The sequence below is a fragment of the Quercus robur genome, chromosome 4 (assembly GCF_932294415.1).
Source record: "Quercus robur chromosome 4, dhQueRobu3.1, whole genome shotgun sequence".
NCBI lineage: Eukaryota > Viridiplantae > Streptophyta > Magnoliopsida > Fagales > Fagaceae > Quercus > Quercus robur.
The window spans coordinates 22,228,516-22,256,314 of record NC_065537.1 but is presented as its reverse complement, the minus strand read 5'-3'; the positions used below and the strand labels follow the sequence as shown (position 1 = coordinate 22,256,314).

The following is a 27,799-nucleotide window of genomic DNA, read 5'->3' as shown; positions in this document are numbered from 1 at the left end:
CTAAAAATAGAATTTTGGGGACACCCTCAATGCTCAGAGCACTAGCATTGGAGGGGTGTAAAAAACCCCAGTTGCTATTTTAGCAACCAATAAGACCAAATAGCCCCACGTCTGGGGTGGGTTTTTATTTTTTATTTTTTACCAATTGTTCACAAGGATGTAAAACAAAAATATTATTTTAATGAAAAAAGTGAAATAAAAAGGTAGACAAATGGAAAAGAAGAGGGAGAAACCAAATTTTTTATATTATTTTTTGGTATAGTTTATATTATTTTAATGAGTTGTGTGTAAAAGTAGAAATTAAGATATTGGATGAGTTGTAAAATGAGATAGTAAAATAGATAAAGTAGATTTTGAAGATATAAAATAGACATTTTTTTGCATTCTCAAATACTAGTGCTCTAATGTTCTAAAAGATGAAAAGAAATGAAGGTTCATACCACCTTCGTTATAGGAACCATAAAATATTGAACCTAGAAGAAATTATTGTAGATATTTTAACCATTTATTTAATTGTTGTTTTAATAATTAATTTAATTTAAATATTAGTAAATAAATGTAGACGTATTTTTTTTTTCACAAAAGCAAACCATTATGGCTTATTTTATTATTTAATTCTCTGTGTAAAATTAATTATTCGTTGAAAATGTTATTTGGTGTTAGATTTCCTTTAACTAGGCATCATGCTCCTGTAAGATGATAATTTAAAATAAACAAACTTTCCTTATTTACCTAACAATTATGGAAATAAAAAATCATAAAACATAACTTATCTCTCTTTTAAATTTAAAAAATATTATTTTTTAGTAAATATAATTGTATGAATAAGATATTTTCTAAAATAAATCTTAAGTTTTATTTTAATTTTACAATTCACAACCAAACTTATGAATAAGTTTAGTTGTTCAATTACAACACTTTTTATTCCTAGTAATAAATATTACAAATCCAGTTGTCATCTCCATAACATAACTACTTCCGACTTTTAGAAAGACAAAACAATAATTATAAAGCTGAAGAACTACTATTTTTAGTAGCCGAGGAGTCATCTTGACTTGTGATACTAATAGTAATAGAATCAAGACCAGGGTAACTTAATCCAGTTCTAATTGTACTTAACTCAGTTTTGCTAGTCGACTCCAACATCTGTCCATAGTAAACACTATTGTACCAAGGAGCTCCATTGGTAGTGGCAACACGAAATGATACCACTTCTGAATTGGTATCTTTGGTTGCTTCTGCATACTCTTGGAGCTCTAATGCAAACTCCAACTTTTCCATCACATTATTCATCGTGGGCCATTCGATTCCATGATCACTTACACAACTCTCAGCAAGTTCCACGTATACCTTGAAACACTCTAGCACTATCTTGTTCGTTAGATATGGATCAATGATTTCACTGATGGTCTTTCTCTCAATACATTTTCGAGCCCAGCTTGCCAAATTTCGTTCCTCTTCTTGGATTTTTTGGTTCAATGCTTTCCGGGTAGACAACACTTCAAACATCACTACACCAAATGAGTACACATTTGATTTTTCAGTTAATTGTTGGTGCCTTGCATAATCTGGATTCAAATACCCCCATGTCCCCTTTACTAGGATACTAATGACAGTGTTATCCAAACCTATTTTGGACAACCCAAAATCTGAAACTTTGGATACTCATTTCTCATCCTATAGAATATTTGTTGTCTTCACGTCATGGTGGATAATGGGGTGCTTTGTACATGTGTGTAGGTAGTGTAAACCATGTGCTGCTCCTATGCATATCTGGAGCCTTTATTTCCAGGTGAGGGGATCATTAGGGGTGTCATAGAGGTGGTGGTAGAGGGTACCATTTGTCATGTACTCATAAACAAGTATCATCTCACCCTCATCATTGCAGTATCTGATGAGAGACACAAGGTGCACATGATGAAGTTTAGAAAGCATCTTAATCTCTGTCATAAACTCACGAGCACCTTGTTGAGACTCCTGTTTCATGCGTTTAATTGCCACCATTATATTACCTAAAGGACAAAATATTGTATTATTGTGTTTCCAAAATCCAATAAATGTGGTAATGAATGTGATTTGTGGATTTTAACAACCTATGAGAACACATTAGTTTGTAAATTTCAACAATCTATTAGAACACTATAGTTTGTAAATTTTATATGATAAAATTTGGACTATTTCTAGCACATTTATTTGGTTTTATTGTGCACAAACAAAGAGTATGACTTATGTCTAGTTTCTATGCTCTTTGGAAACTATAAGACGTGAAGACGTCCTAAAATAGGACACGGTGGTTACATTAAACAATTTATATATATGGGCAATGATACTCACTTTCATGTTTTAAAAGTGGATATTTCTTTTATCTTCTAAAATGTGTATGTCAGCACATTGGTTGTGGATATTATGTAAAATAGTGTACGTAAAATGAGTGTAAGAAAATATTTTCCCTTCATGTATGACCATGTCCAATATGTATAGGAACTCGACACAAGTCAGATTTGATCAAAGTATTAAACAACTCTGCAAAATATAGTATCACTAATCTAAATTATATGCAGTTAGATTGCAATTAGGACTAATTCAGGAAAAAACTAAAAATTAAAAGGTAATCATGGTATTATTCATTACCTTCCTCAATCAGACCCTTGTAAACATTGCCAAAGCCACCTACACCGACAATTAGATCTTCATTGAAGTTGTTGGTTGCTGTTTTGATTTCATCTAGGCTGATGAAGCTATTCTCCTTGAGAACTCTCTTTTGTAAGAATCTGGCCTAGACCAAGTACACCACCACTTTGCTAGTGGATGTTAAGAACCATAACGCTCAGTCTTCTTTAATTTATAGAGAACCATGAAACACACTAGAGCGGCCACGACTAAAAAGCCAACGCCACTTCCACGACTAAAATATTTTTAAGAATAAATTAAATTATTAAACTTACAAATTTTTTTTTTAAAATACATACATATATATATATATATATATATTTATATATATTTTTGGGAAGTCAGGGGGTTCATTTGAACCCCCTGGCCCTGAACAAAGGGTAGAGCCACCCCTGAGGAAAATATACTGCTTTGATTCTTAATTAAATTCTAAAAATGTAAGATTACATTGAAAAATGCTTAGTCTAGAATCAATGACCTGAAATTAATGGTCATTATGTTTGAGAGATAAACATCTTGGAAAGTCTCTTTAAGTAGTTAATATAATATATAAAAACATCACTTAATCCAAAAAGCCTAATTCCAATGAGTGTAATCTCAACTATATTGTATTAATCACTTATTCTTCTTATCATTATTTAATTTGGGACTTCACTCACATAAGCACACCTAACACATTACTCATGTCATGCAACACACAAGCAACCAAACATTTCATAGCGAAGTAAAGATGCCATCATATGAATTAAAATAAATGATTATTCATGTGATCATAGGATGATTCAAGCCTTACTCATATGCACTTCATTAATTTAAAAAAAAAAAAAATTCACTTTTAGTCATCAACCATTGCCCCATGTTTTAAAATAGTCCCTATCATTTCAAATTCTTCATTTTAATCCTTAATATTTTATTCATGTATCAAAAAGGTCATCATCGTTAACTAGCAAATGGAAAATTTGAGGTGCCAAATGGAAAGATAAAGGTAATGCAATGATGCTGATGCGTATGCCAAGTGGCAATTTTATATGTAAAAAAAAAAATGAAGAAGAAATTACCCTTTTAATATTGATCTCTCTTACGCTTTGTATTGTGACACTTACCTCACTTGTGATTAGTTCTGTAAAGTTGTGATTTTCAATTATGTTATGTTGGCTTTAATTTTGTATCAAATTTGATTGTTATTCATCAATCATTTTCTTGTATTTTTGTGGGATTAAATGTAATGGGTTTAGTGTGAGAATTTGGTGAAGAACTTTGAATACATGACATCTCATGACTTGTCTCATGACTGGCTCGCGAGTGGTGCCAATCGCAAAAGGTCATGTGAGGAGTACATGCTGGAAGTTCAAAGGTCTCAGTGTCAAAGGCATCTTAGGAGTGTCTCGCGACTTGGCCAACTCACAACCTGACTCAAGAGATGCACTGCTAGCTTGTTTTATGTGTGCCTTTCCTTATTTCTTTACTTACACTATTTAAGTCCACATTACTCACGAAATTGTAATAAGAACAATGAGAGTTTTAAAGAGAAAACCCTAGAAATCCATTTGAGAGTTAGAGATTGCATACTTACAATCCTTTATACATTTCTCTTAGTTTTCCTCATACTCTTCCCTCTCCAATTCCATATCCTTTGAGAGGTTCTTTGCCCAAACACAAACCACACCCATTCTGAGTGTTATGAGTTGCTTTGGAGTTTTTGGGAAGCATTGGGTTATGCCATTCTATGGTGGATGCAATTGGTGATAATTGTGGGATCCGGAAAACTAGTGAAGATAAGGCTAGGTGAAGCCCGTTGGTAGTTGAGACTTGGAGGATCTAAGTCCATTACATTAAGGAACAAATTTTCGGGCTTTGAGCTCATTCCATGTAGTGGGCAATTTTGGGCTTTTAAACCCATTCCATGAAGTGATAACTTTAGACTTTTAAGCCATCCTATGTAACGAGAAAGACCTAAGCCCACTTTTGAAATAAATATAAAGACCTTTGGACGAAAGTCTAATCCATATAGAGAAATTCTGGGCTTTGTGGGTATTAATTTTATTTATTTATTTATTTTTTTGCATGGAAGTATATTCTCAGCCAGATTTGTCTTGGACAACAGCTTGAGATCCTGGGTAAAAATCGAAAATAAAATTCGAATTTGGCCAAACCGATAGCTTCCAACTCGTGCTCCCATGCTAACCATCAAATTATTATTTTTTTAAATCTATGTTATTACATGCAAGGAATACCAATAGAAGCTAAACAACATTTTTTATTTTTAGGTGCGGTGTCACCTTGATTGTAGCTTTCGTTTTCGTGAGTATGATAGAAAATAATCTAATTTATTTTCGTTTACACCTTCCTCCAACTACTCTTAATTAATGAGATGTGGTTATGATTGATTTTTAAACCCCGTAACACACATTGAAAAGGGTATATGCCTTTGCTCTCCATTTCTTATTTTGTGCACTAGGCTCTCCATTTCTTATTTTGTGCATAACAATGTAATTCTGTTGCTTCTTTTGCACGACTACTTTTTTTTTATTATAAATTTTTGGTACCCAATTGATAGAAATGTGTAATATTTTGATGTGTCTAGGTTGTTGATCAATACAGTCAGCAAGCTCCCTTGGCGCCACCAACCATGTTTGAACAATATGGTGGTGGGCGTTGTGGTGCAATCTCTATTGGTGAAGCACTCAAAGCCACTGCCAAGACAGCCAGGGTAGAAGCCCGTGGACTGGAGTGATGTTGCTGCTATTCAGGTAGTGAGGTTAGAGCAACAAGGTAAATCAACATAGTACTAGGTGGGGTTGCCACTGTAGCCCAATCAGCTACAAGTTTTAATGCCAGAGCAACAAGCAGTGAGAAAAAGACAAAACTTGTCAATATTCTAGTGGTAACATATTAATTCACACTTATTTATATCTACTATTTGACACACATATTCATAATTAGTATAAAAATATCCACATTTTAATGCAAATAAGTAGTGAATGTATAATAATCAAAATCCTTAATTTTTAGGTGTGAGAATTGAAACCCTTAATTAGTGAAAAATTAATAACTAACAGTGCTCGACTTTGGTATTTTATGAAAACTTTTAGGTATTCTTCTAATTGGTGTTAATTTTTTTTTTTTTTTTTTTTTGGGGTGAAACAATTGGTTAATTAATGATAAATTTGAGAGAGAAAATTAAAATTGATTTTTTTTTTTGGAGAATAAAAAACTGTTGGCAAGTATGTGTATATGGGTTTATATATATATAGACGAAACTATTTACTTACAATGTTCTCTATGAAACTCCTTGTATTAAACATACAAATCATTATTTTATAGTCATTATTGTATAATACATACTGTAGGGGCGGTTTTTGGGGCTCAGGCCCAACAGGCGAGCGATTCTGGCCCAAAAGTCCCTCAACAATGAATTTGTAGAGAGTAGGTTACAGAACTAGGTCTTGACAGCGTGAACGTAGTTACGAACAAGCCATGCAACCAGTTGGACGTGGGGATATTCCTCTAAGCTTTTGGGATAACAGTCCGTGGGGCTGTATCTTCAGCTTTTTCCTACAACTCCTTTCTCTTTTCTCTGTTTTTCTTCCTCTGGCTTGCGATCTCTTGACCATGGGGATTTTCTTCTCTTATATAGCATCCTTTCTACGATAATGACCCTACACTTGAGTGTCTGTCCCATAGGACATCCTCCTTCTTTTCTGTGAGTTGTATTGGCCAAGATAATCCTGTTCTCCTGTCCTTTCCACATTAATGCGGCTGGAAAAGTTGCTCCTTGGCATTTAATGCGGCAGTTGTGGTTGCCCTCCCCCCCCGGAACGTCATGCACTCTTCCTTGATATTGGATGGCCTTTCGCCATGTAAAGGGAGTGAACCGGATTCCCATTTGGTACATCCGAGGAGGTATTCCTCCTCGGACGCCCCTAAGCAAGCCCGACCCAACATGATTGGGATGGGGGGTCCTCCGCCCGTGTCTTCGCTTCTTATTGTGGTTGGGCCTAGTACAGGTACTATGACCCAACGTTGACTGGCGAACTTTACCCCCACAATAGCCCCTCAAAATTCCGGCCTTTCTTTTGGGTCCGAGGAGGAAAGGCGGGATTTTGATACTCACTGGACAGTTCGTGGTGAATTCCTGTTTCACACGTGTAAGGGGGGGGGGGGTATGCCCTCACGTGCCTCATTAATGCTGAGGGCGTTTAATGACCTGGGGGAAAGTAACTGTAGCTTTTGAGGTTTTACACTCATCCAATCCAACGGTTGGAGACCGGATCTACGGTGGGCAGCGTTTCACTCGCTCTAGACGTAAGTGCGTTTGTTCAACTTCTTCCGAGTATAACAGGTTGTGAAGGCATTCGTCACTCACTTTTGACGAGCACTCCAATATTCAGAACGTCTCAGAGCTTTCTCCTTCAGTTCGTTCTCACTTCTGTTGCCATTCTCCTGAAGACTCCTTCGAGCTTCTTACCCGTAAGTGCGGGCTTCTTCTTCGTTATTCTCCATTATTCAAATTGCCTTCAAGTTGTTCTAGGATTAGAAGGGATGGGTAGGCTTGAGAAAATGGTAGATTCTCCGGCCGGTATGGCGGGCTTCAGGGCGAAGTATCGTATTCCACCGGAGGTACGTTTAGGGTATTGCCATCAGGAGGATATTTTGCTCAAGAGGAAAACCGGGGAAGTCGCAATTCCAATGATAGCCTTCGTGGAAGGAGGAATGACGATTCCAATGGGGAGAATAACTAGGGATTACCTACGTGGTCATAGATTGGCCCCCCATCAATGTACCGCGAACCTGTTCCGGATCCTGGGGTGTGTCGACGCCCTGAACGATCAGATGAACCTCGGCCTTTCATGGCACGACGTGGTTCATCTTTATGAATGCCATAAGCTCGGCGACTCATACTATCTAAAGTCCAGGACTGACGAAGTGAGGTTGATATCCTGCCTTCCGAAGTCCAGCAAAGGCCTGAAGGACGACCATTTGATCGTCTCCGGACCATGGCATGACGGCCCTCACTGTCCGACTAGGGCGGGAACGCCAGGTGGGGTGTCATAGAACTAGATTCCGTGGGAAGGACCTTAGTTTTGAGCTCCTTTCCCCCCATTTTCGTTTATTTTAAACTTGTTGGTTTGATTGCATGTCTCCTCGGACTAACATAACCCTTTTAACGACCTTTGCAGACAAAAAGCGAACATCCCCTCGGTTGAGCTTGGTCAACATCCAGGCTCTAAATTACCTCCTAAGGTCCGAGATTTTCGTTAGCGAGGACGGACAACTACGGTCGGCTCCTTTGATTTTGGACTACGTTCCTCTCTCTCGATCCCTGGTGGAAACCGGACAAGCTATAAGGGCTGGTAGTCCGAGATTGGCACGCATTGACGTATCCGTACCAGGGTTTCTCGTTGCAACAGACTTGCCTCCTATCCAGTTATCTCCCCAATGCGCCTTTCCCCTAGTAGTTATCCCAGAGGAGGAGGCTGGTTCTTCGCATTCATCCTTAGAGGATCAGATAGACCAGTTTCAATTTACCGAGGAAGGGGAGGCGTCGGTCAGAGTAGTAGAGCTCTCCGATTCTGATGCTGATTTAGATCGCGCCTCAGCGGCTCCTGGTACTGGTTTGGTCATCGCACAACCTGATATCAGCGAAGACACAGAAGAAGAAGAAGGAATGGATCTCCAGCCAAGGACTGACCTCAGGGGCCTTCTATCTAACAGGTCCAAGGGGCAGACATCCAGGGACGTCTCGAAAGGACAGACTGCCCCTAAAGCTCCCGTTCCTCCTCTCCTTCTCTCGTCGGATGCGGCGCTGCAGCCTATGCCTAACTTAAGGCGAAAAAAGCCCGTAGAGGAGACGGAAGAGGGAGAGATGGCCCGTGAAAAGGCCGGGCCTAAAAAGAAGAGCAAGGAGACGAAAGAGCCCCGAGAGAAAAGAACCAGGTCCACTGAGAGCCGAGATGAGGCAGCCATTCCTAGGGGACAACAGACATGGTCTCCTCGGATTGAGTTAGAGGGTGCCCCCATCCCCTGGGATGCGACCCTATGGGAATCCCAACGAGAGCAGGCCTCATTCTTGGCCGAGGCCCTACAGCAGCCTCTTCTCTTGCCCCGTGACATGGAGGGTCTCAGGAAGACTCGTCAGCCAGAACTTTTCATGTCACTAAAGAGGGACATGGCCATGGTAAGTGGAGTCTTCCGTCTTGTTTCTATACTGTGTACCTTCTTATCATCATGTTTTAATAGTGTTTTCATTTCCGTCCGAGCGCAGGTCACTCAACAAATTTATGTTGCTGAGGAGTGGGCCAAGAAGGCTCGTGAGGATATGCATAGGGAAGCTCAGTCCCGTTCTGTAGCTGAGAGGGCCGCTGGTGATATCAAACGAGATTTTGATCGTCAGAGTAATGAACTAAAGGAGGTGAAGAAGGCCAATGCGAGTGCAGAAGCCGGCCTTAAAAATGCCGAAAAGCAAGCTGACGAGCTGCGCAAGCAGCTCCGCCACTCTGACGAAAAGCTGTCAGAGGAGCAACAGGCGGTTTCAGAGCTTAAGGCTGAGCTTGCAAGGACCAAGGAGGAAGCTCGCTTGTCCAGGGAAGTTGCCGAGAAGGCCGTGGCGGCTTCATATGAACGTGGAGTCCACGATACCGAGGAGAGATTGGCCGAGGAAGTTGCCACCGTCTGCAGGGAATACGTCACCACGTCCTGGGGTATAGCCCTGGATCGGGCAGCCGTCCTAGCAGATTTTGATCTCAGGAAAGCTGAGAACATCTTTTTCCCTGAGGAAATACGCGAGATTCCTGACGAGGTCGCCTCCACTAAGCCTCCTCCAACAGACTCCTCCGTTCCCGAGGTTGGGGGCACGGAGCACGCCACGCAGGGTCAGTCACCCGAGGACAGTCTTCGCATCAGCGAGATCCTTGCACAGGCCCAGGAGGTTGCCCCGGAGCACCCAGCAGCGGATGATCAGCCTGCTCTGACTCAGGGCTTTTAGGGACGTAGTATAGGAATTCATTTGTTTTGCTTTTTATGCTTCGTTTTGTTTAATCATTGCCAATGTTTGTGAACCGAACTACTTTGAAGATTAAGTGACAAAAGTTATTTCATTTCAGCTATCATTGCTTTATTCTATTTTGTTTTCATCACGAATGGATATTGGTTTTGCCATTTTACTGTTGAAAGTTAAGTATAAATGAATGAGTACGTTTAGAATAGCGATAATTCATAATTGGGCAAAAATGGCTACGAAGTCGATTTCTCCCAAGTCCGTGGCTGAGAATCCATGCAGGACTTGGGCTTCATTTAACACTTAGTAAGAATCGCATAACGGTTAATTTCCCCCAAGTCTGTGGTCCGGAGAGCCATGCAGGACTTGGGTTCTGTTTAACACTTATTAAGAATTGTGGTGTGGTTAATTTCCCCCAAGTCTGTGGTCCGGAGAGCCATGCAGGACTTGGGTTCTGTTTAACACTTATTAAGAATCGTGGTGTGGTTAATTTCCCCCAAGTCTGTGGTCCGAGGAGCCATGCAGGACTTGGGTTCTGTTTAACACTCATTGAGAATCTTTGCGTGGTTAATTTCCCCCAAGTCTGTGGTCCGAGGAGCCATGTAGGACTTGGGTTCTGTTTAACACTTATTGAGAATCGTTGCGTGGTTAATTTCCCCCAAGTCTGTGGTCCGGGGAGCCATGTAGGACTTGGGTTCTGTTTAACACTTATTGAGAATCGTTGCGTGGTTAATTTCCCCCAAGTCTGTGGTCCGAGGAGCCATGCAGGACTTGGGTTCTGTTTAACACTTATTGAGAATCGTTGCGTGGTTAATTTCCCCCAAATCTGTGGTCCGGGGAGCCATGCAGGACTTGGGTTCTGTTTAACACTTATTGAGAATCTTTGCGTGGTTAATTTCCCCCAAGTCTGTGGTCCGGGGAGCCATGCAGGACTTGGGTTCTGTTTAACACTTATTGAGAATCGTTGCGTGGTTAATTTCCCCCAAGTCTGTGGTCTGGGGAGCCATGTAGGACTTGGGTTCTGTTTAACACTTATTGAGAATCTTTGCGTGGTTAATTTCCCCCAAGTCTGTGGTCCGAGGAGTCATGCAGGACTTAGGTTCTGTTTAACACTTATTGAGAATCGTTGCGTAGTTAATTTCCCCCAAGTCTGTGGTCTGGGGAGCCATGCAGGACTTGGGTTCTGTTTAACACTTATTGAGAATCTTTGCGTGGTTAATTTCCCCCAAGTCTGTGGTCCGGGGAGCCATGCAGGACTTGGGTTCTGTTTAACACTTATTGAGAATCTTTGCGTAGTTAATTTCCCCCAAGACTGTGGTCCGAGGAGCCATGCAGGACTTGGGTTCTATTTAACACTTATTGAGAATCGTTGCGTGGTTAATTTCCCCCAAGTCTGTGGTCCGGGGAGCCATGCAGGACTTGGGTTCTGTTTAACACTTATCCCGAATAGTTGCACAGTAACACGGCATCAAGTATAGTGTCTTTCATTAATAAAAGTACCTTTTCAAGTTATTTACATTCCACGGACGTGGCACTACACGTTCGTCCAAGTCTTCCAAAAAGTACGCTCCAATGCCGGCCACAGATGTGATACGGTATGGGCCCTCCTAGTTTGGTCCAAGCTTCCCCCATGCAGGGTTCCTCGCGGTGCCCAGAACTTTCCTCAGCACTAGATCCCCGGGCGTCAAGGGCCTTGACTTCACCTTGGCGTCATAGCCCCGTTTGAGCTTTTGCTGATAGTAAGCAAGGTGCACCATCGTGCTTTCCCTTCTCTCTTCGAGGAGGTCCAAGCTTTTTTCCAGAAGTCCGTCGTTAGCAATGGGGTTGAATGCAGTAGTCCTCTGGGAGGGAAAGTTTATCTCTAATGGGATGACGGCCTCGGCCCCATAGGTCAGCGAAAAGGGGGTTTCTCCCGTGGACCTGCGAGGCGTGGTGCGGTACGTCCACAAGACATGGGCTAGCTCTTCAACCCACCTCCCTTTCGCGTCGTCCAACCTCTTCTTCAATCCATTCACTATGGTTTTGTAGATGGCCTCCGCTTGTCCGTTTCCCTGCGGGTAGGCTGGTGTAGAGTATCGGTTGACAATCCCCAGTTCACTGCAATATTCTCTAAAGGCCTTGCTGTTAAATTGGAGGCCATTGTCCGAGATCAGGGTGTGTGGGGTCCCAAACCTGGTGACAATATTTTTCCAGATAAACTTCTTGACATCGACATCCCTAATGTTTGCCAGCGCTTCAACTTCGACCCATTTCGTGAAATAATCGGTGCCGACGAGAAGAAACTTCTTGTTCCCGGCAGCTTTGGGGAACGGCCCTAGTATGTCCAGGCCCCATTGTGCGAATGGCCAAGGGCTGGACAACGGGTTAAGTACTCCGCCCGGCTGATGTATATTCGGAGCAAACCTTTGGCATTGGTCACACTTTTTTACATATTCCAAAACCTCCTTATGCATGCTCGGCCACCAGTAACCTAGCGTCATGGCCCTGTGGGAGAGGGACCGGCCCTCCGTATGGCTTCCGCAAATCCCCTCATGCAACTCCTCCAGAATGAGTTCCGTAGCCCCTGGGTGCACACACAGTAAGTATGGCCCTGAGAATGAGCGTCTGTAAAGTTTGGAGTCCTCGGATAACCAGAATCAGGGAGCTCTCCTCCTGATTTTGTCAGCCTCAGCCTTATCGTCCGGTAAGGAGTCGTGTTTCAAAAACCGGACAAGAGGGTCCATCCAGCTTGGTCCCTCCCCGACATTGTGTACCCGAATACCGTTGGGCTCCTCTTCCGTTGGGCGGCAGAGGTCCTCAACTAAAATAACCCGCGGAAGGGGTTGAGCCGAGGAGATGGCCAGTGTTGCCAGAGAATCAGCATGGGTATTCCCACTTCTGGGTATATGCGTTAAACGGAAGTCATCGAAATGGGCTTGCAGGTGTTTAGCTCGGGCAAGGTACCCTCGCATTCTTTCATCCTTCGCCTCCAATTCCCCACTTACTTGCCCCACTATGAGTCTCGAATCTGAGAATATGCTCGCGCATTTCCCACCCAACTTCCGGATCATAGACATCCCTTCCAACAGTGCCTCATACTCGGCTTCGTTATTCATTGCCGGGAATCCCAGTCTCAACGACTTTTCCAAGGTTATACCTTCGGGAGAGATTAGAATGAGTCCCACCCCGGAGCCCCTGTGGTTTGCTGCACCATCGATGTATGCTCTCCACTTATCGTGTTCTTGCAGAGAAATTGTGCCGACCAATCTCCTATCGGCACTCGGTGATCCCGACATTTCCACCCCTTCTAAGGTGGGCTCCGCGAATTCAGCTACCAGATCGACGAGGACCTGACCCTTTATGGCGGTGCGAGGCATGTATCTAATGTCGAAGGCGCTCAGGATGGTTCCCCATTTAGCTATTCTTCCTGTGTAGTCGGCGCTACGGAGGACTGATTTCAGTGGAAGTTGGGTTAGCACAACTACTGTATGTGCCTGAAAATAGTGGGGGAGCTTCTTTGTAGCTTGCACGACGGCCAATATTGACTTTTCAAGGGGGAGGTACCGGGTCTCCGCCTCCTGTAGCGATTTGCTTACATAATACACGGGCCGCTGCGTGCCGTTGTCCTCTCGGATTAGCACTAGGCTCACCGCATGAGCAGCGACCGCGATGTATGCATACAACACCTCATCGGCGTCGGGACTGGACATGATTGGTGGTCGGGCGAGGTATTCCTTGAGCTGTTGGAAGGCTAAATCACACTCTTCAGTCCACTCGAAACCCTTCCACTTGTGCAATAGGAGGAAAAAAGGTCTGCATCTGTCCGCTGAGCAGGAGATGAAACGGTTCAAAGCTGCTATCATACCGGTAAGCTTCTGGACCTCTTTGGGATTCTAAAGAGGCTGCATGCTATGAATGGCTCTTATTTGGTTAGGGTTAACCTCGATTCCCCTGTGGGTTACCATATAGCCCAGGAATTTCCCCGATCCAACCCCGAATGAGCATTTGGATGCGTTCAGTCGCAGCTTGTACCTTCTCAGGATTTGAAACACTTCGTCGAGGTCTCTGATGTGGTCGGCCACCAATTTACTCTTTACTACCATATCGTCTATATACACCTCGATAGTTTTTCCCATCTGTTTCTCAAACATCCTAGTCATCATCCTTTGATAGGTAGACCCGGCATTCTTCAGGCCAAAGGGCATCACCTTGTAATGATAGTTGCCAACTGGGGTGACGAAAGCAGTTTTTTCCTGGTCTTCGGTGGCCAAGGATATCTGATGGTAGCCCTGGAAAGCGTCCAAAAAACTCATTTGAGGATGCCCGACAGTTGCATCTACCAGTCGGTCTATTCGCGACATCGGGAAAGGATCCTTCGGGCATGCCTTGTTTAAGTCCGTGAAGTCCACGCAGACCCGCCATTTCCCGCTCTTCTTCTTCACCACGACTGTGTTCGCCAACCATTCGGGGTAGAATACTTCCTTGATAGCCCCAACTCTCTTCAATTTTGCGACTTCCTCTCTCACAGCGTCCGCATGCTCCTTTGATGGGCGCCGGGGAGGCTGCTTCTTTGGTGTAATAGCCGGATTAACGTTAAGGTGATGGCGTATTAGGTCTGAGTCAACCCCGGGGGCTTCGTAAGGATCCCAAGCGAATACGTCCTCATTTCGTCGAAGAAAATTAATTAGCGCCGACTTCTCCTGTGTTGGTAATTCCGAGCCAATTTGGAAAAACTTCTCGGGGTCTGATCCGACGAGCACTTTCTCCAGCTCCTCACAACTCACCTCCATGGTCGGTCCTCCATTACCCGTAGTCAGGACCGGGGTCCTTGATTGCTATAAGCTATTCCCAGCCGAAGTGGAAGGTCCGCTGCTTGATCGTCGAGAAATTGCCGACACCATGCATTGCCTGGCCATTCCTTGGTCCCCTACTATCTCTTTGATTCGACCTTCTGATGGATATTTCACTTTCTGGTGCAGGGTTGACGACACAGCCCCTAGTGCATGAAGCCATGGCCGTGCCACAATAGCTGTGTAGGGGGAGTATGCGTCTACCACGATGAAGTCCACTTCCACTACTTCTGAGTCTGTTTGCACAGGCAACCTAATCATGCCTTTCGGGATGACGACTTTTCCCTCAAAGCCAAGCAGGGGTGAATCGTATGGCGACAGGTCTTCCTGCTTCAAGTTCAGCCCCTTATACAGGTCTTGGTACATTACCTCCACGACGCTACCCTGATCAACTAACACCCTCTTCACGTCATAACCTCCTATTCTGAGCGTCACGACTAGGGCATCTTCATGGGATTGAATAGTTCCTTCCTTATCCTCCTCCGTGAACCCGATCAATGGCGGGGCCTCGCTCTGGCTCTCGTGGATCCTCTTTCGTTTGGCTCTGTCGGGAACCTACCCACTGACATCACTCTGAACGGGCCGGAACCGGTTCTCCCAGGTGCGGCAAGAATGACATTTATCGTGCCTATGGGTGGCCTCAATGCGCTTTGTCTGGTTTCGACATTCGACTGCTCAGGGCGGTGCAACAGATGCCTTAGCTTTCCTTCTCGGACAAGCTGATCCAAATAGTTCTTCAGGTTCCTGCATTCGTCAGTGGCGTGACCGGGCTCTTGATGATACGCACAGTATAGATTCTGATTGCGTTTTGAGGTGTCGCCTGCCATCCTGTTCGGCCACTGAAAGAAAGGTTCGCGCTTTACTTTCTCCAGGATCTCGTGCAATGGTTCTCGGAACACAGCGTGGACTACCTGAGCCCCAGTAGATCCAGATTGTTCCATATAATCTCTTCTCGGCTTGTTACTACTGCCGAAGCGGTCCGACCTGAAGTCCCTCCTCTCCTGAGGGACAACCTTCGCCTTTCCCTTCCCCATCTGCTGGTCCTCCTCGACCCTTTTGTACTTGTTTATCCTGTCCATGAGTTGTCGCACGCTGGTGACTGGCTTCCCAGTGAGAGACTTTCTCAAGCCATGCTCTGTCGGCAGGCCCCTTTTGAATGTACTGATGGCGACGTCATCGTAGTTCCCTTCTATCTCGTTGTACGTTTCCCAATATCTATCCGAGTAGGCCTTCAGCGTTTCTCCTTCTCGCATGGATAAGGATAAGAGGGAATCGAGGGGCCGAGGGGCTCTAGTGCTGGTGATGAAACGGGAACCAAAAGCCTGCGTCAGCTGTTTAAAGGAATCTATGGAATTCGGTGGGAGGGCATCAAACCATCTCATTGCCAGGGGTCCCAAGCTGGATGGAAACACCTTACACATTAACGCCTCGTCCCTGGAGTGGACGGCTATCCTTTGGTTGAATTGGCTCACTGGGTCAGTTCGACCATTGTATAGGGCAAACGCTGGCTGATTGAACCGTCGAGGAAGCACCGCCCTCTTTATTCTACGGGTAAATGGCGACTGGGAGATTCGGTCCAGGGCCTTGCTCATGGCGTCATTGACCAGGCCTTGGTAAGACGGGCTTTTGCGACCGCGTTTGTGAGGCCGTTCTTCCTCATAGGAGAACGTCTCGCTCGGAGGGGTTTTCGACCTTCGTCTGTATTCACTGTCCTCACCACTGCTAGTGTCCGAAACGGGCGAAGGACGTTTTCGCTTGGCCCAATGCAGCTTCTTCTTCAAATCATCAATCTCTTGCTGTAGAGCCCTCCGCTCGTTGTGCTGGTGGGACGCGTGATCCTTCCCTTTTGAGCGGCTTCTACTCGTGTGAGAGGTGTTCACACTGCCCTCTCGTTGATTATCTTGGTCTTTCGCTCGTTCGAGGTTTATAAAGTTGTCCTGTCGTTGAGATTCTGCACGTCCGGTTTGGCGCGGACCTGATCCTTCTATCCCTTACTGTTTCACTTGTCGAGACACAAGTTCTTCCCACAGACGGCGCCAATTGTAGGGGCGGTTTTTGGGGCTCAGGCCCAACAGGCGAGCGATTCTGGCCCAAAAGTCCCTCAACAATGAATTTGTAGAGAGTAGGTTATAGAACTAGGTCTTGACAGCGTGAACGTAGTTACGAACAAGCCATGCAACCAGTTGGACGTGGGGATATTCCTCTAAGCTTTTGGGATAACAGTCCGTGGGGCTGTATCTTCTGCTTTTTCCTACAACTCATTTCTCTTTTCTCTGTTTTTCTTCCTCTGGCTTGCGATCCCCTGACCATGGGGATTTTCTTCTCTTATATAGCATCCTTTCTACGATAATGACTCTACACTTATTAATCATCTGGGCCTCTACTTGAGTGTCTGTCCCATAGGACATCCTCCTTCTTTTCTGTGAGTTACACTGGCCAAGATAATCCTGTTCTCCTGTCCTTTCCACATTAATGCGGCTGGAAAAGTTGCTCCTTGGCATTTAATGCGGCAGTTGTGGTTGGCCCCCCCCCCCCCCCCCCCCCCCCCCCCGGAAACGTCATGCACTCTTCCTTGATATTGGATGGCCTTTCGCCATGTAAAGGGAGTGAACCGGATTCCCATTTGGTACATCCGAGGAGGTATTCCTCCTCGGACGCCCCTAAACAAGCCCGGCCCAACATGATTGGGACGGGGGGTCCTCCGCCCGTGTCTTCGCTTCTTATTGTGGTTGGGCCTAGTACAGGTACTATGGCCCAACGTTGACTGGCGAACTTTACCCCCACACATACTATTTTACAAAAAAATAAATTTGATGCTTTTAATAAGTTTACAATGGGATTCTCAAAAAAAAAAAAAAAAAAAAAAAGTTTACAATGACAATTTAATTAGTTTTCTTTTTGGATGAGCCCCTTTGCAATGAAATCAGTTGCAATCCACAAAAGGCCAATTGCAGTCAAGCTCATATTCAAATTTGTCTTTTGATGAGCACTGTGGGCTCCAGTCACGTCCACACATCTATAATATAAATAAGTCTTTGCTCACAAATAGGCCTGTTCATTTTCATTTTGCTAGCCTGGCTGTCTCAACCTATATTCAGGCTCAATTGTGTGAAGACCTGCCTACCCCAGTGGATAGGACCAAATGTTTAAACCTAGGGCCTGTGCTTTATAGCGTTCTCAATGGAACCCAGCCTAAGCCTCTTGTTATTTTTTCAAGGCTTATTGCACATGACTCATTTTGATGATGCAGTTTTCATATAGTTTCATTTCTAGAGAGAGAGAGAGAGAGCTTCAAGGTTGCAACTTCCTCTTAATAATAATTAAATAGTAAATACCAATAAGCTATTGCATTGTTGTAATAAAATTAAAACCTTCAGCACAATCCATAAATAATGGAAACTATTACTTTTTCTTATCCCATGAGCAAAACAAAAAGTCTATACAAATTAAAATTGCATTTTCTCATTCTTCTTTTCAACCTTTAACCAAATAAAACGAAATTTACATCATTTTTTCATCCTTCAACATTTTTCTTCTCTACCCTATCAATTTTTAATCAGTAATAATCTTTCTATCATTCCTTGGTATTCTATCCTCCCACCTTTTTATTATCTAGCTCATTGGTGCAGTTTTGCCATATTTGATTGATATATAACATTCTGTTGAAGCAAATGAATGGGTCTCACCATCGGACCTTCTGGCCTAAGTGGTACCCGGTTCACTTGGTGATCGCCAGCTCAGGGGTTCTATCCCCTGCATAAACAATTACCCAGCCAAAAAAAAGAAAAGAAAAAAGAATGGGTCTCAAAATTGGGTCCTCTGTTCCAGGACTGGTATAACTCTTTGAACTTCAAATCTCTCCTTGACATTGGGCTACGGAGTTGAACTCCCCAACACTACGTTAATTTCATCTTATGCAGATTCCAGTTCGGAAAGTGATTCGATTTCTATTCCATATCTTGCGAAGCCTTCTGGGTGAAGTAGCTTCTTGTGCTCCGATTGGCATTAAAACTAAACTGCTTTTGACGAAGATAAGAGGACATATTAGGTGTTTCCTAACAAAGTTTTTGTATCAATGAAAAAGTAATTAAAAGTTAGAATTCCCATTTAAAGATGCCAGGAATTCGCTGGCCATTTAAGGTCATCCCTTTCATAGTAGATTATTAAGCTAAAAAAATTAAATAATTACTATCTCTCTCTTTATTGATAAAAACCTTATCCAAATGTAACTACTAACTTGTCATTTTTATTGCACTATATAGTAATTTGGTGCTGTTTTTTAATGCAGTATATTCTATCAATCAAGTCATAGCTTTTCAGAATACAAATCATCTATTTCACTTTTTCATTTTTTTTTGTGTTCCACTGTATATATACTCTACAAATATATGCTGCACAAGGATCTTCTAAGATGCAAAAGTTATTTATATGTGTATGCCAGAGATTAGATGCTACCCGAAAAATCGACAAAATGTAACGTTGTATGATTAGGGAGTGCCATTACTTTTCCTACAAAAATGCATTTTTTTATTTTTGTCTAAATAATGGTCTTTTTTTGTTGTTGTTGTAAATTAAGATAAGACATTTTTCTCCTGTTAGAGATATATTAGCCCATTAGCATAGGCCCAAGCCTAATTCTACCATGTTAACGTGTATTGTGTTATGGGCTTTAGACCCAATTAGGTTACTTGTATAGCACACTTGTACTTGTACTACACTCTACTTGTACTGCACACATATGCCTCCTATATAAAGGCAGTGATGTATATTCTTTTATTCAAGAAATACAATACAATCATTCAGTATTTCTAACATGGTATCAGAGCCACTGCTCTGACCTTTTCTTAGCAGTCTTGTCTTCATTAGTGTGAATTTCTTTTTAACAACGCTTCCGCTATCACACTGCCGCTGCAGCCTCTCGTCGTTGAACTTCCGACGTCATCCAGTCGTCGTCCTTGGGTTCCGGACCTGCAGCCGCCGTCGTTAAGGAGTTTCACACTGCACAGACCACTGCTCTTTGCATCGCCGCTGCAATTATTGCTCCGATTACGTTTTTGAAGGTACCACTGAGATCGTCCAGCCCCGATCTACACACTCGTGGAAGCCTCGTCGCCATCGGAGACTGCACGCGCCCCCACGCGCCGTTCAAAGTTGCTGTTCCGCCGATCACGCGCCACACGCGCCATCACGCGCCACAGCCTCTTTTCACGCGCCGACCACGCGCCGTCACGCGCCTCCACGCGCCACATCTTCTTTTCACGCTCTGATACCATGTTAAATATTAGCATTGATACACCATGTTGAATATGCTAGTATAGATGCGGAAGCGAAAGCATAAAGTATAAAACACAATAACACACGAGGGTTACGTGGTTCAGCCTAACGGCCTACATCCACGGAGGAAACCCTAAAGGGCTACATTAATAATATATTAGAGTGTAGTACAAATCCTGTGTTACAATGAATCATAACATGTGTATATATAATAGACTAAACCCTATACTAATAGACTTCTAGTACAAGTAGGAGACTTGACTTGCATACAAAGTAGAATTAGGCTTGGGCCTATGCTAATGGGCTAATATATCTCTAACATCTCCAATGAACTACTTAAAATTATTTTAAATGTTTGAGAGGATTTCGTTGGTAATATTTTCCTAAACATTGAGATTGGACTAGGAAAAGGTAAACAAGAAATGTTATTCAAGTTGTTTTTCTAAACATTGTGATTTGAAATTTAAAAAAAACAATTGAAATGTTATTCAAGTTATTCTTTTGATTTAGTCTATTATTAAGAAATAAAATATCCTGCAATTTTTAACTCTAATCCTTTGCCACAGTAGATAGAACCTCATGATTCTTGCCTTATTCTCAATTGCACACTTTCAAAGCTCAACATATTGCTTATTTATTTATTTTTTTTCAGAATGATATTGCTTACTTTTTTATTATAAAGAAAAACAAAGGAAATAAATTTTACTTTAATATAATTTTTTTTTTAAAAAAATGCTCTATACAAACCAAAGCACTTGAAAATGTTTTTCATATTATTTTCAAGAACACAATTAATCACTAGAAACAATTTGTTTCCTTGAAATTTTTTTAATCAAAATCATTTGACTTTGAAATAAATGCAATCTCAATCACAAATTGATATTTATTTTATTTTTTAAATGTTCCATACAAACGAAGCACTTCAAAATGTTTTTCAGTACATTTTCAAGAATGCAATTAATCACTATAAAACAATTGTTTCCTTGAAAATATTTTTTAATCAAAATCATATTACTTTGAAATAAATGCAATCTCAATCACAAATTGATATTTATTCAGGGTTCCCTATGTGCATACTACTAATATCCACAAGCGCGCATAAGAGTTCTCGTGTGCATAGTTCCACGAGGCATTTCCATTAACTTAATAGTAGAACTATAGAAGTTGATAAAGTGGCAGATGGAAAGATTGAGAAGCAATGACAGACCAATTATTAAACCAGAGAAAATGTTAAGAGCGATATTCTCGAAGTAGAATTGTACTTTGGTTCGCAACTTCGTATACTTCTGCCTATGTCGTAGAAAACAATCAAAATATGGTCAATTGCAATTAAATTATTTTATTCTGAATTTAATATCTTATCTTATATTAGTGGAATTTTGTGCAGTGACAATAGCAATAAGGCTATATTTTTTTTGAGACAAAGCAATAAGGCTATATAATTGCTTTCGAATGGTCTATTGCAATTAAATTATTTTTTTTTCTAAATCTAATATCTTATCTAATAATAGTGGGGTTTTGTGCACGCTCCACTAACTCTTTCTTTTACTTTAACTAAACTCCTCAATTATCTATAGAGATTAATTTGTAATTTGATCCTATTTCTTCGGATCAATAATTATAATCAATCTTCCAATTGACTTCAGTCCCGATTTTTTAAATCTTAGATTGCATTTATTTCGAAAAAAAAAAAAGATTCGAATTTGGTAATTTAATAGCTTTTTATATTTTGGTATTGGGAATCTGTGGCTATCGTGATTTTGTGAAACTATTCTCAATTAAATATTGGAATGATGAATGTTGTGTTCATTATATTATATCTTGTAAAATTCATAGTAGATTTTGGTATTGCGGATTTGTTGGTACCATGTATTTGAGTTTTTTATGTTAAATTTTGTGAGATTATTCTCTGTCAAATGTTGGATTTGTGAATTTTGTTTCCATGAATAAAAAATGTTATTTTTGTTTGAATATAAAAATATGATTTAAAAAAAAAAATGTTCCATACAAACCAATCACCTGAAATTTTTTACAACATTTTCAATAATGTAATTAATCACTAAAATAATGTTTCCTTTAAAATATTTTTTATAAAAAAAAAAAAAAAAATTTACTTTGAAATAAATGCAATCTCAATAACAAATTGAAACGTTGTTGCTTTATTTTTTTCCTTAAAGATTAGCGCCTTTGTGTTTCTTTTGAACTCTTTTTAAAGATTATCAAAAACATTATACTTTGACCTACTGCAACATGCCCATATAGTCCTTCCCCAAAACACACGACAAGTTAATCTTTCCCCCCTAATGGCCAATTAGTCAACAAAAGAATCAAAAGGACAGCAACATAAGTAAGAAAGTAGCATTAATGGTGTATTTTTATAAACTGTTAGAAAATTGTATTTTAAGTTTAAAATGAGTGTTTGTAAAAAAACCAAGAGAAGTTATGGTTGCAAAACAGAGTTTTGGATTTTAAAAATGTTCTTTTAAACTTCCTAAACACCTAACCAAATGGACCCTAAGTCAATTTGGTTTCTATATTTTATGCCATTACTTCCAATTTAAAACAATTTAACAAGATGCTTCCTTCTAATGCACAGGTAGTTGGTTCCCAAGCATGGCCAATTAGTTAACAAATCAATTGAACAACTGCAAAAATCATTAAAACCTATTAGTGACAAGTAAGACTTTTGAAATAAAGAAACCGTCATTTCAGCCAGAAAAATGATAATATAGACGACTAGTGGGGGTATTTATGGATTGGGTTTGAGGGTTTTTTCAACCCATGAGAAATTCTTGTGTAAAAACTAACCCAACCTGACTCACATGGATTGGGTTGGGTTGGATTGTGTTTACATATTTTATTTCTTATAAAAAATTAGAATTTAATTAATTTTTAAAAAAACTAGCATGTAATTCCATGCAAATGCATGGATGCATTTAAAATTAAACAAAATTTTTATTATAAAAATATAAATAATTAGTCAAATTATTATTTTTCTTAAAAACATGTAACACATGCATTTATGCATACATGTAGACACATTTAAAATTAAACAAAATTTTTATCATAAAATATAGATAATTAGTCAAATTATTTTTTTAAAGTAAATATAATTAGTCACATATTAAAATTCTTACCTAGATTTAGTACTACTTATGATCGTTTTTTTTTCTTCTAATTTTTAATAAGATAGAACGTGTGGTGATTTTTATTTTATTTATTTTTTGAGAAACATGTGGTGATTTTTATTGAGTATATCTAATTCTTTTTTTAGAAAAAATTTATAGTTCATTAATATTAGATTCTTAGTATTTTGCACTCATTAACTCACTTGACACAAAGATTAAAAAACTTAAGTAGACACATGGCACATGTTTAAGTGGATAATTATGGTGTAGTCTTCACATAAATTTAGACATGTGCAAAATTGGATTATAATTTCAAATTCTAATTCAAATTTCTCTAAGTTTCACCTATATATATATGACTTATAAATTTGAATTTTTTTTACTTATGTGATTATGTTTTTTATGGTTTATTATATTGGACTCCTTGTTTTCTACACTAAATTAACTAATTTGGCACAAAAATTTAAAAATTTAGATTAAATGAGACACATTGTGCAAAATTAAACTCTAATTGAAATTTAATTTTTACACTAAATTAACTCACTTGGCACAAAATTCTAAAATTTAGATTAGATCAGACACGTGGCGTAAAATTAGATTCTAATTGAATTTTAATTTGAAATTTAATTGGATTTTCTCTTTGCTTTACCTATTATTATATTTATAGATTAATTCTTACAAGATATACCGAACTAAATACTCAAATAAAAGGAATAAGATAAACTTATATAAGTGATGGGTTGGGTCAAAATAAAATAAACTTATAAACTTATTAATCTGAACCCAACTCGAGTTGGGATTAAAACTAAAATTCCAACACACCCACCAACTCAAGGTATCAGGTTAGGTTGGGTCAGTTTTGTCAGATTGCTAGGTTTGATGTGCACCCCTAACTACCACTAAATGCGTTAAAGAAGATTCCTCCAATCAAATTTTCAAGATAGAAATTTCCTACAACTTGATTTAAGAACAATTCCTCCACTCAAATATATTCCAATTGAAACACCGAAAGTTTATGGATGCAAAAAATATCACAATATTTTCTTAATACCCTTATTTTGAGTGGGGTGGGTTTGAATATAATCTTATTTTATTTTGTCCTAACGGGGTTGCCGTAGAATTACTCTGACGTTACTTACATACTAATCATGCACTACAACAAGTTTGTCATTGCGCAATTAGTGTGTCCCCTAATGCACGAACTAAATGCACCCGAAGCAGGGACGGAGTTATGTATTGACCAAGAGGGGCTGTAGCCCCCCTGGCCTCACGAGATTTCCCTTAGTATTAGTGGTATCAATGAGTGTCTTTGCCACAACTGACTTGAGTTTTTGGCAATGTTTGAGTGGCTTTGCAACAACTGACTTGATTAGTAATAGAAAATTAATAAATAAAAGTGGTGGTTAGACCCAAAGAGTGATTGTCTTTCACCCAAAAATAAAAAGAGTGAAGTGGTGGACCGTAGACCTCTCTTCTTTTTCTTTTTTCTTTTTTTTGGTCTTATTGTCTTGGTTTTAATTAATAAGTGGTTCTAGAACCATAAATTATTTCACAACTATTTATCACAATTTCTCAAAAAAAAAAAAAAAAATTGCTACAACTTTGATATAGCAGATTGTGAGTGGTTGTCTATCCCTTACACATGGACTAATAACTTTTCTTCACTACTGATACATTGCTACATCATAATTGTGGCAAAAAAGTTATGTAATACTTACTTTTTCCTAATTTATTAGCTTGAGGTCTACTTTTTCTTTGTCAGTTTCTAATTTGGGTCTGCATTGAACACTACGAGACTATTTAATATCTTGTTTAGCTTTGTTAGTTTGTGTTGATTTTTTTTTTCTATTTTCTTTTATTTGGAAAATATAAGTAGTTGTTATAGTTAAAAATAGGATTTATAATAAAATTGAAGATGATTTTTAGACAAATTTCTGTAACATTTTGTAATGATTTTTGACATTTAAAAGAATGCCAGGTTCTCTTTTAATAAATAATTATATTGCGATGTATTTAAAAATAGTTATTTTGTGTCTTTTTTGTTGTTGGCATTTTGTTAGCACTAAATGAATGTTAATTTAGATTTTTATGAGAATTTTTTTTTGAATTTTATACTTTGCCGCCTTCGATTGAACTTCTGGCTCCGTCCCTGATCGGAAGTTAAGTCAAGTCCCCTTCCTTCCCCCAAATGCAAGGTCAGTTTAGTCGTCGTCCTCCACTAATATACATTACAAGACCAAGAAAGTCCTCCCCCAAAATACACAGCCGATTAATCATGCCCATGTAGGCCAATTTGTCAAGAAAACAATTGAAAAGGCACCAAACATCATAAAATAACCTATTATTGACAAATGACAAGTAGAGGGACGAATTAAAGCAATGGAAATGACACGAGTCTACTCTGGCCAATCATGCTTGAGAAAATAAAATCAAAAGCATCCAAGAGGAGCGTTATATCTACAATATTTTCATAACAAATCATAGGTGGTAAGTTGTTATTGATTTTAATTTGAATCTACAACTTAAATTGCTTTTCTGTCCATCTATAACAACCAGTAACAACTTACCACTTAGCATTTGTTGTGAATGTATTCTGAAAATATTATAAACATAGCATATCTCATATGAAAAGGGTGGTTTTAGAAAATTGAGAGGAAAATTTGATTATTTATTGCTAGGTAAAAGTCACTAAATTTTATCAAATTTTTTTTTTGGTCCTTAAACTTTAATAAGTTCTTTTTTCATTTTTAAATTTTGTAAATAATTTTTTCAATAGTTTATAAACCAAAATAGGGATGAAAAAAATAAATTTTCTAATTAATAATTTAGGGATGAAAAACAAACTTTCAGTAAATATTTTTCAGTATATGCTAGAAAAGGAGTTCAATACAGTAATACACTATTATTATTTAAAGAATGATCTGACTATCATTTACTTACAAAATCATTACTCAAATCTCTCAAAAAAGAAGGAAAAAAAAAAAAAAAGCATTACTCTTGTAGACAATGATTTTTGAACTCTAGAAGATCTAACTCATCTTATTTGTTACCTCTTTTTTTTTTTTTTTCTTTTTTTTTTCTTCTTTTAAGTTACAATGGAGAGGATATTTCAACTTTGGATGTTTTGGAAACACCTGAAAGTATTAATCCATCTTATTTGACCGAATTTGTAATTATTAATACTGAAAATATAGGTGCTTGTAATAATTGGTCTGCTATGTCAATAAAATATCAAGCCTGTTGGCATATATAAGGATATGTTGATGTAGTTTATAAAAGTTCTTTTTGGTACACAATAAAAATTTACAACCATTTTAAATCAATCTGCCACCTCACATAAGGGTCTTTAAAATTTTTTTGAATTGCAGATTGTGGTGAACAGGTGGTAGGATAATTTGAAATGTTGTGAAACTGTAGCAATTTTTTTGTTGGCTCCCTAACATTATTGAGTCCATAATTCTTGAGGTGTTGAATGAAAATGCTTCCAAACGTAGCTGATAAAGAGTGAAACTCGTGTAAATGACGACCCCATTCTTTTTAATATCTTCCATAAATTTTGATTTCAATTTGACGAGTTCCTTGCACGTTGAACATGGAAAATTAAGCAATAATAGGCTAGGACATTTAAGTAAAATCTTGTTTCTACTCACTTCAATTTCCTCAAACGTGAAATGATTCTTCCCTGTAATGCACGGCCAATTTCACGGCCTAATTTCGCCACCACCTTCACCAAATCGATCTGGCTCTGTTTCTCTTAGCAAAGATGGACCCAATCCAAAGCTCTAGGAAGAACAACCATCACCCAAACCCATCCCATCCCTTGGTAGTCTCTATCTTTACTCGCAACAGATCACAAATCCACCAAATGATGATGATGATCTCAAAAGTGTTTCATCGAGAGGATAGAGCTTGTTAATTATTCTAACATGAGTCTACGAGGAAATCAAAACATACAGATCAAGCAATAATAACACAGGGATGGATAACATTTCTCGACTTCTTTCCCTAATAAAATTTTTAATTTAATTCAAACCCAAAAAATAGAGAAGAAGAAAAAAAGGATAACCACGGGGAAAACATTTCTTAGTTCATGCTTGACCTTTCCAAAGATGAAAATGAAATTCTATTTGTCTGTCTCTGTTACTGTCTCGGGTTTATTCATATATGTGAAATGATGCTTCCCTCTAATGCACAGATGTGTGTTTTACGTATGTGGTTCTTACATGCTGTGAGAGGGTTGTCTCATGACACCGTCTCCCCAGTTACGGCCAATTAGTACTTCTCTTTAATGCTTGACCAGGCCTCCTTCACCCAAATAACCACAAAATATAAATATATATATATATATATATATATATTATTCATCACATTTTCTCTAAACCATTAGTTTTTGTGAAAAGGGTGACATTTTTCAGTTTTATCAAAAGTAGAGTTCAGAGATACAGTTTATCACAGGTTGCTTATTGTGGAGTCTGAAAATTTTAGCTCATTACTAATGTTGCTATTGTTCACTACTGACCTCTGGGACCTAATACCACTTTGGTCTATAAATACGGAGTAGCGGGTGAAACCATTTAATGCGTGCGCGCATGAATTAGTTACCAAGCCCAAAAAAAAGAAGCAAGAAGATATTATTTTATGTAAAGAAAAGGAAATTTCTTAGAATTATATAATATCTATAAGATCTTGAGTACGAAACTTTATGTTTTTATTTTGGGACCACCCTTAAGGGATTATTTCTTATAATAATCTGGTATGTGTGGGACAAACTGCATATACCCACAGAAATAATCAGATACTAGTAGATATCTAGACACCCTTATTTGTCCCCCTCAAAAAAAAAAGAAAGTATATATTTTGTAGTTATGAGATGTTATGAAGATCAACAAAACAAACTCCCT

General features: G+C 39.5%; 1 pseudogene; it reads right to left on the bottom strand.

Moving 5' to 3' along the window:
* Positions 1-1,005: 1,005 nt before the first annotated feature.
* Positions 1,006-7,774, bottom strand: LOC126721564 (receptor-like protein kinase FERONIA; annotated as a pseudogene).
* Positions 7,775-27,799: the final 20,025 nt, after the last annotated feature.